The sequence below is a fragment of the Muntiacus reevesi genome, chromosome 22, assembly GCF_963930625.1.
Source record: "Muntiacus reevesi chromosome 22, mMunRee1.1, whole genome shotgun sequence".
In the NCBI taxonomy this organism is placed as follows: domain Eukaryota; kingdom Metazoa; phylum Chordata; class Mammalia; order Artiodactyla; family Cervidae; genus Muntiacus; species Muntiacus reevesi.
In genome coordinates this window covers 18,467,678-18,477,027 of record NC_089270.1, presented here as the reverse complement: position 1 = coordinate 18,477,027, position 9,350 = coordinate 18,467,678, and positions in this window count along the sequence as shown.

Genomic DNA, 9,350 nt, shown 5'->3' with positions numbered 1-9,350 from the left:
TCCGGCTGCCAATGCAGGAGACTTGGGTTCGATCCCTGAGTCAGATCCCTGGAGAAGGAAATGGCAACCCACTCCAGTATTCTTGCTGGGAAATCCTATGGACAGAGGAGCCTGGTGGGCTACAGTCTGAAGGGTCACAAGGGTCAGACTTGACTTTGTGACTAAAGTCATGTAGTCATACCACCACTACCTAGCAGTCTATGAGTATTCAGCAAATATTGCTTTTTTGCCCCCTCTCCCTTGAATTAAGGAAGTGGGGAAAAGGAATAATGAAAAGAAATTTAAGAAGTAGAATCTGCAGGCTTGCTATATGGAATGTGGACAGTGAGACAGCAAAATTGAAATGGATCTCAAGTTTCTATCCTGGGGCACCGCTTGGCAGTTGTATTGTTTAAGACTCTTTGACTCCAATCACAGAATATTAACAGTAAATATTAAGTGTTAGTCATGGGCTTCTCTCATAGCTCAGTTGGTAAAGAATCTGCTTGCAATGCAGGAGACCCGGGTTTGATTTCTGGGTCAGGAAGATCCCCTGGAGAAGGAAATGGCTACCCACTCCAGTATTCTTGCCTGGAGAATTCCATGGACAGAGGAGCCTGGCAGATTACAGTTCATGGAGTGGCAAAAGTTGAACATGTGGTGGATTCTTTAGTGTCTGAGTCACAGGGAGCCCAAGAATCCTGGAGTGGATAGCCTGTCCCTTCTCCAGGGGATCTTCATGACCCAGGGATTGAACTGGGGTCTCCTGAATTGCAGGTGGATTCTTTACTGCCCGAGCTACCAGAGAAGACCACATTAAGCAAAAAAGGAAATCTATTGCCTCATATCTGAAAAATCTTCGGTGCAACTGGTTTTGGGACCAGCTTGCTCCAGGTCCAACCCTGTGATCGGGGCCCAGCCGTCTTAGTTCTGCTCTGCTTCAGGCCAACTTCATTCCTTCTCAAACTTCACTTGAAGGTACATGGCCACCAACAGCTCCAGGCTTGTCCTCTCACATCGTCTATAATAAATATTTAAATAATAATAGTAGTTAACACCCACATTTGCTTATACGAAAAAGAGTAGGGCAACTACTCTTTTTACATATATTGACAATTGTAATTTTCACAAGAATGATGTAGGTAGGAAAAACTCTCTAGAAGCCAGTGAAAAAGAATCCACTTTTGGGGGAGGAGCCAAGATGGCAGAGGAATAGGACGGGGAGACCACTTTCTCCCCTACAAATTCATCAAAAGAGCAATTGAACACAGAGCAAACTTCACAAAACAACCTCTGATCGCTAACTGAGGTCATCAGGCGCCCAGAAAAGCAGTCCATTGTCTTCGAAAGGAGGTAGGACAAAATATAAAAGATAAAAAGAGAGACAAAAGAGCTAGGGACGGAGATCCCTCCCGGGAAGGGAGTCTTAATAGAGGAAGTTTCCAAACACCAGGAAACCCTCGCAGTGGCGGGTCTGGGGGAAGTTTTTAAATCTCGGAGGGCAACCTAACTGGGAGGAAAAATAAATAAAACCCACAGATTACATGCCTAAAAGCAACTCCCAACAGAAAAGTACCCCAGATGCCCACATCCGCCACCAGCAAGTAGGGGTGGAATGGAGAGGAGCGGGCGGCATTGCTTAGGGTAAGGACAGCGCCTGAGTGCCCTGAGGGCAATCGGAGGGAGCTTTTGTGAGATAGCAACTTAAACTGTGCGACAGCAAAAGAGAGAGAGAAAATTAACCGGCCGGAACACACTGCCGGCGGTTCGCAGAACAAAGGGTCTGAGCAAGTCCAGAGAAGAGCTCGCAGGCTGTGGACCGGCCCAACCCCGCCGGAGGCAGGAGGCGGGGGAGAGGGGAAAGGGGCAGGCTCGGCCTCAAGGACCGCATCCCCTACCACACTGCAAACAGGCCTCCAGTTTCTAACCAAAGACCTCCTGAGATTCTGGATGGTCGACATCCGCCGGGAGGGTCGAGGCGAGACACAGGGCGCAGGCACCCGACCGGCGCGGGCGGGGACTGGGGCTGGGGACGCGGAGGGCAGAAGGCGCGCCGCACCCGGGGAGAGTGCGCCCATCGAGCTCCTGGCTGCCTGAGTTGCTCAGACGGGGAAGACACAAAACGCAGGCGCAGCCGAGTCCAAGCTTTTGTGGATCACCCGAGGGCTGGAACCGCGCGCAGCGCAGGGCACGCTCCATATAGAGCAGCCGGGAGCCTGAGCAGCATAGACGGGGAAAGCAGCGCCAGTCCATCCCCGCAGCGCCACGGAACTAGCAACCTGAACAAGAGACCACCTCCGCCCGCCTGTGTCAGGGTGGAAATTAGGCACTGAAGAGGCCGGCAAATAGAAGCCAAATAAACAAAGGGAACCGCTTCAGAAGGGACTGGTGCAACAGATTAAAATCCCTGTAGAAAACACCTACTATACCAGAAGGGGCCTGTAGATACCGAGAAGTGTAAGCTGGAACGAGGAGCTATCTGAAACTGAGCCGAACCCACACTGACCACAACAGCTCCAGAGAAATTCCTAGATATATTTTTACTTTTTTTTTTAATTAAAAAAATTTTTTTTCTTTTCTTTTTTATTCTTTCTCTTTTATTTTCTTTTAAAATTCCCTATTACTCCCCCATTACTCCTAAACTTTCATTTTCATAGATTTTTATGATTTTTTTAATTAGGAAAAAAATTTTTTCTCTTGTTTTTTTTTCTTTCTTTTCTTTTTCTCTTATTCCCTTTTAAAGTCCTCTATTACTCCTCTACTACTCCTTAATTTTCATTTTCATTTCACTATAACCTTGCAAAAAAAAAAAAAGAGAGAGCCCTATTTTTAAACTGAACTTCATGTATATTTCTAAAAATTTTTTTTGTTTTTGTTTTTAATACTGTCTTTTTAAGAGTCTAACCTCTACTCTAGATTTTTAATCTTTGTTTTTCAGTATGTGATATAAATTTTGGACATTTAAGAATCCAACATTCAGTTCCCATTTTTACTCAGGAGTGTGCTGATTACTCTCTCCCACTTTTGACTCTCCGTTTTCTACCTCAGAACACCTCTATTTCCTCCTCTGCCCTTCTCTTCCCAATCCAGTTCTGTGATTTTCTGTGGGTGTCTGGGCTACGGAGAACACTCTGGGAACAGACAACTGTGTAGATCTCTCTCCTCTTGAGTCCCCCCTTTTCTCCTCCTTCTCATCTCTATCTCCCTTCTCCCTTTCCTCTTTTTCATGTAACTCTATGAACTTCTCTGGGTGCCCCTCACGGAGGAGAATCTTTTCACCATTAACCTAGAAGTTTTATTATCAGTGCTGTATAGTTGGAGAAGTCTTGAGACTATTGGAAGAATAGAACTGAAATCCACAGGTAGGAGACTTAAGCCCAAAACCTGAGAACACCAGAAAACTCCTGACTACATGGATCTTTAAGTAATAAGAGACCGTCCAAAAGCCTTCATACCTACACTGAAACCAACCACCACCCAAGAGCCAGTAAGTTCCAGAGCAAGACATATCACGCAAATTCTCCAGCAACGCAGGAACATAGCCCTGAGCGTCAACATACAGGCTGCCCATAGTCACACCTAACGCATAGATCCATCTCAAAACTCACTACTGGGCACTCCATTGCACTCCAGAGAGAAGAAATCTAGTTCCATGCACTAGAACACCGATGCAGGCTTCCCTAACCAGGAAACCTTGACAAGCCAATCGTCTAACCCCACCCACTGGGTAAAAGCTCCACAACAAAAAGGAACCACAGACCTCCAGAATACAGAAAGCCCACTCCAGACACAGCAATCTAAACAAGATGAAAAGGCAGAGAAATACCCAACAGGTAAAGGAACATGAAAAATGCCCACCAAGTCAAACAAAAGAGGAGATAGGGAATCTGCCTGAAAAAGAATTTAGAATAATGATAAGGAAAAATGATCCAAAATCTTGAAAACAAAATGGAGTTACAGATAAATAGCCTGGAGACAAAGATTGAGAAGATGCAAGAAATGTTTAATAAAGACCTAGAAGAAATAAAAAGAGTCAATTAAAAATGAATAATGCAATAAATGAGATCAAAAACACTCTGGAGGGAACCAAGAGTAGAATAACGGAGACAGTAGATAGGATAAGTGAGGTAGAAGATAAAATGGTGGAAATAAATGAAGCAGAGAGGAAAAAAAAAAGAATCAAAAGAAATGAGGACAACCTCAGGGACCTCTGGGACATTGAAACGCCCCAACATTCGAATCATAGGAGTCCCAGAAGAAGAAGACAAAAAGAAAGGCCATGAGAAAATACTCGAGGAGATAATAGCTGAAAACTTCCCTAAAATGGGGAAGGAAATAGCCACCCAAGTCCAAGAAACCCAGAGAGTCCCAAACAGGATAAACCCAAGACGAAACACCCCAAGACACATATTAATCAAATTAACAAAGATCAAACACAAAGAACAAATATTAAAAGCAGCAAGGGGGAAACAACAAATAACACACAAAGGGATTCCCATAAGGATAACAGCTGATCTATCAATAGAAACCCTCCAGGCCAGAAGGGAATGGCAGGACATACTTAAAGTAATGAAAGAGAATAACCTACAACTTAGATTACTGTACCTCAGCAAGGATCTCATTCAGATATGAAGGAAAATTCAAAAGCTTTACAGACAAGCAAAAGCTGACAGAATTCAGCACCACCAAACCAGCTCTTCAACAAATGCTAAAGGATCTTCTCTAGACAGGAAACACAGAAAGGTTGTATAAACGTGAACCCAAAATAACAAAGTAAATGGCAACAGGACCACATCTATCAATAATTACCTTAAATGTAAATGGGTTGAATGCCCCAACCAAAAGACAAAGACTGGCTGAATGGATACAAAAACAAGACCTCTATATAAGCTGTCTACAAGAGACCCACCTCAAAACAAGAGACACATACAGACTAAAAGTGAAAGGCTGGAAAAAAATATTTCATCCAAACGGAGAACAAAAGAAAGCAGGAGTCGCAATACTCATATCAGATAAAATAGACTTTCAAATAAAGGATGTGAAAAGAGACAAAGAAGGACACTACATAATGATCAAAGGATCAGTCCAAGAAGAAGATATAACAATTATAAGTATATATGCACCCAACATAGGAGCACCGCAATATGTAAGGCAAACGCTAACGAGTATGAAAGAGGAAATTAATAGTAACACAATAATAGTGGGAGACTTTAATACCCCCACTCACAACTATGGATAGATCTACTAAACAGAAACTTAACAAGGAAACACAAACTCTAAATGACACAATGGATCAGTTAGACCTAATTGATATCTATAGGACATTTCACCCCAAAACAATCAACTTCACCTTTTTCTCAAATGCACACGGAACCTTCCCCAGAATAGATCACATCCTGGGCCATAAATCTAGTCTTGGAAAATTCAAAAAAATTGAAATCATTCCAGTCATCTTTTCTGACCACAGTGCAGTAAGATTAGATCTCAATTACAGGAAAAAAATTGTTAAAAATTCCAACATATGGAGGCTAAATAACACGCTTCTGAATAACCAACAAATCATAGAAGAAATCAAAATATGTATAGAAATGAATGAAAATGAAAACACAACAACCCAAAACCTATGGGACACTGTAAAAGCAGTGCTAAGGGGAAGGTTCATACCATTACAGGCTTACCTTAAGAAACAAGAAAAACGTCAAATAAATAACCTAACTAAAGCAATTAGAGAAGGAAGAAATGAAGAACCCCAGGGTTAGTAGAAGGAAAGAAATCTTAAAAATTAGGGCAGAAATAAATGCAAAAGAAACTAAAGAGACCATAGCAAAAATCAACAAAGCTAAAAGCTGGTTTTTTGAAAAAATAAACAAAATTGACAAACCATTAGCAAGACTCATTAAGAAACAAAGAGAGAAGAACCAAATTAACAAAATTAGAAATGAAAATGGAGAGATCACAACAGACAACTCTGAAATACAAAGGATCATAAGAGACTACTACCAGCAGCTCTATGCCAATAAAATGGACAACTTGGAAGAAATGGACAAATTCTTAGAAAAGTATAACTTTCCAAAACTGAACCAGGAAGAAATAGAAGATCTTAACAGAGCCATCACAAGCAAGGAAATCGAAACTGTAATAAAAAATCTTCCAGCAAACAAAAGTCCAGGACCAGATGGCTTCACAACTGAATTCTACCAAAAATTCAGAGAAGAGCTAACACCTATCTTACTCAAACTCTTCCAGAAAATTGCAGAAGGTAAACTTCCAAACTCATTCTATGAGGCCACCATCACCCTAATTCCAAAACCAGACAAAGATGCCACAAAAAAAGAAAAGTACAGGCCAATATCACTGATGAACATAGATGCAAAATCCTTAACAAAATTCTAGCAAACAGAATCCAACAACATATTAAAAAAATCATACACCATGACCAAGTGGGCTTTATCCCAGGAATGTAAGGATTCTTTAATATCCACAAATCAACCAATGTAATACACCACATTAACAAATTGAAAGATAAAAACCATGTGATTATCTCAATAGATGCAGAGAAAGCCTTTGACAAAATTCAACACTCATTTATGATTAAAACTCTCCAGAAAGCAGGAATAGAAGGAACATACCTCAACATAATAAAAGCTGTATATGACAAACCCACAGCAAGCATCACCCTCAATGGTGAAAAATTGAAAGCATTTCCCCTGAAATCAGGAACAAGACAAGGATGCCCACTCTTTCCACTACTATTCAACATAGTTTTGGAAGTTTTGGCCACAGCAATCAGAGCAGAAAAAGAAGTAAAAGGAATCCAGATAGGAAAAGAAGAAGTGAAACTCTCGCTGTTTGTAGATGACATGATCCTCTACATAGAAAACCCTAAAGACTCTACCAGAAAATTACTAGAGCTAATCAATGAATATAGTAAAGTTGCAGGATATAAAATTAACACACAGAAATCCCTTGCATTCCTATACACTAACAATGAGAAAACAGAAAAAGAAATTAAGGAAACAATACCATTCACCATTGCAACAAAAAGAATAAAATACTTAGGAGTATATCTACCTAAAAAAACAAAAGACTTATACATAGAAAACTATAAAACACTGATGAAAGAAATCAAAGAGGACACAAACAGATGGAGAAACATACCGTGTTCATGGATTGGAAGAATCAATATTGTCAAAATGGCTGTACTACCCAAAGCAATCTATAGATTCAATGCAATCCCTATCAAGCTACCAACAGTATTTTTCACAGAACTAGAACAAATAATTTCACAATTTATATGGAAATACAAAAAACCTCGAATAGCCAAAGTAATCTTGAGAAAGAAGAATGGAACTGGAGGAATCAACCTGCCTGACTTTAGACTCTACTACAAAGCCACAGTCATCAAGACAGTATGGTACTGGCACAAAGACAGAAATATAGATCAATGGAACAGAATAGAAAGCCCAGAGATAAATCCACGAACCTATGGACACCTTATCTTTGACAAAGGAGGCAAGGATATACAATGGAAAAAAGACAACCTCTTTAACAAGTGGTGCTGGGAAAACTGGTCAACCACTTGTAAAAGAATGAAACTAGAACACTTTCTAACACCATACACAAAAATAAACTCAAAATGGATTAAGGATCTAAATGTAAGACCAGAAACTATAAAACTCCTAGAGGAGAACATAGGCAAAACACTCTCCGACATGAATCACAGCAGGATCTTCTATGACCCACCTCCCAGAATATTGGAAATAAAAGCAAAAATAAACAAATGGGACCTAATGAAACTTAAAAGCTAATGCACAACAAAGGAAACTATAAGCAAGGTGAAAAGACAGCCCTTAGATTGGGAGAAAATAATAGCAAATGAAGCAACAGACAAAGGATTAATCTCAAAAATATACAAGCAACTCCTGAAGCTCAATTCCAGAAAAATAAATGACCCAATCAAAAAATGGGCCAAAGAACTAAACAGACATTTCTCCAAAGAAGACATACAGATGGCTAACAAACACATGAAAAGATGCTCAACATCACTCATTATCAGAGAAATGGAAATCAAAACCACGATGAGGTACCATTACACGCCAGTCAGGATGGCTGCGTTCCAGAAGTCTACAAGCAATAAATGCTGGAGAGGGTGTGGAGAAAAGGGAACCCTCTTACACTGTTGGTGGGAATGCAAACTAGTACAGCCACTGTGGAAAACAGTGTGGAGATTTCTTAAAAAACTGGAAATAGAACTGCCATATGACCCAGCAATCCCACTCCTGGGCATACACACTGAGGAAACCAGATCTGAAAGAGACACGTGTACCCCAGTGTTCATCGCAGCACTGTTTATAATAGCCAGGACATGGAAGCAACCTAGATGCCCATCAGCAGACGAATGGATAAGGAAGCTGTGGTACATATACACCATGGAATATTACTCAGCCATTAAAAAGAATTCATTTGAATCAGTTCTAATGAGATGGATGAAACTGGAGCCCATTATACAGAGTGAAGTAAGCCAGAAAGATAAAGAACATTACAGCATACTAACACATATATATGGAATTTAGAAAGATGGTAACGATAACCCTATATGCAAAACAGAAAAAGAGACACAGATGTACAGAATAGACTTTTGGACTCTGTGGGAGAAGGCGAGGGTGGGAAGTTTTGAGAGAACAGCATCGAAACATGTATATTATCTATATTGAAACAGATTACCAGCTCAGGTTGGATGCATGAGACAAGTGCTCGGGCCTGGTGCACTGGGAAGACCCAGAGGAATCAGGTGGAGAGGGAGGTGGGAGGGGGGATCAGGATGGGGAATACATGTAACTCCATGGCTGATTCATGTCAATGTATGACAAAACCCACTACAATATTGTAAAATAATTAGCCTCCAACTAATAAAAATAAATGGAAAAAAAAATCCACTTTTATTGAAAGTAATAGGACCCTGAAAACAGTACTGAAAGGAATACTTAGAGCTCTAAAATGCTTTCACAATTTAAAAATAAAACCAAAAAAAAGGAACTAAATATTCATCTTAAAAAAGTTAGAAAAAGAAAACACGAAACTGAAATCAATCAACAAAGGTAAAAGTTGAAATTAATGATATAGAAAAAATAATAGATTAAAATAGTATTAGTAAGGATGAATTTGAATCTGCTGGAAATAACTCCAAAAGTTAGTGAATAGACTAATAAACTATATATAAAACAAACAAAAAAATGCGCAAAGTTGATGAGGTCAAAAAAAGAGAAGAAAATAAAAGAGGTTAGGAATGAGGGAAAAAAGTCATGACCATAGGTATGTGAGAAATTTTAAAATTTGAGAGACTCATCATAGGCAACTCTACAGCAATGATA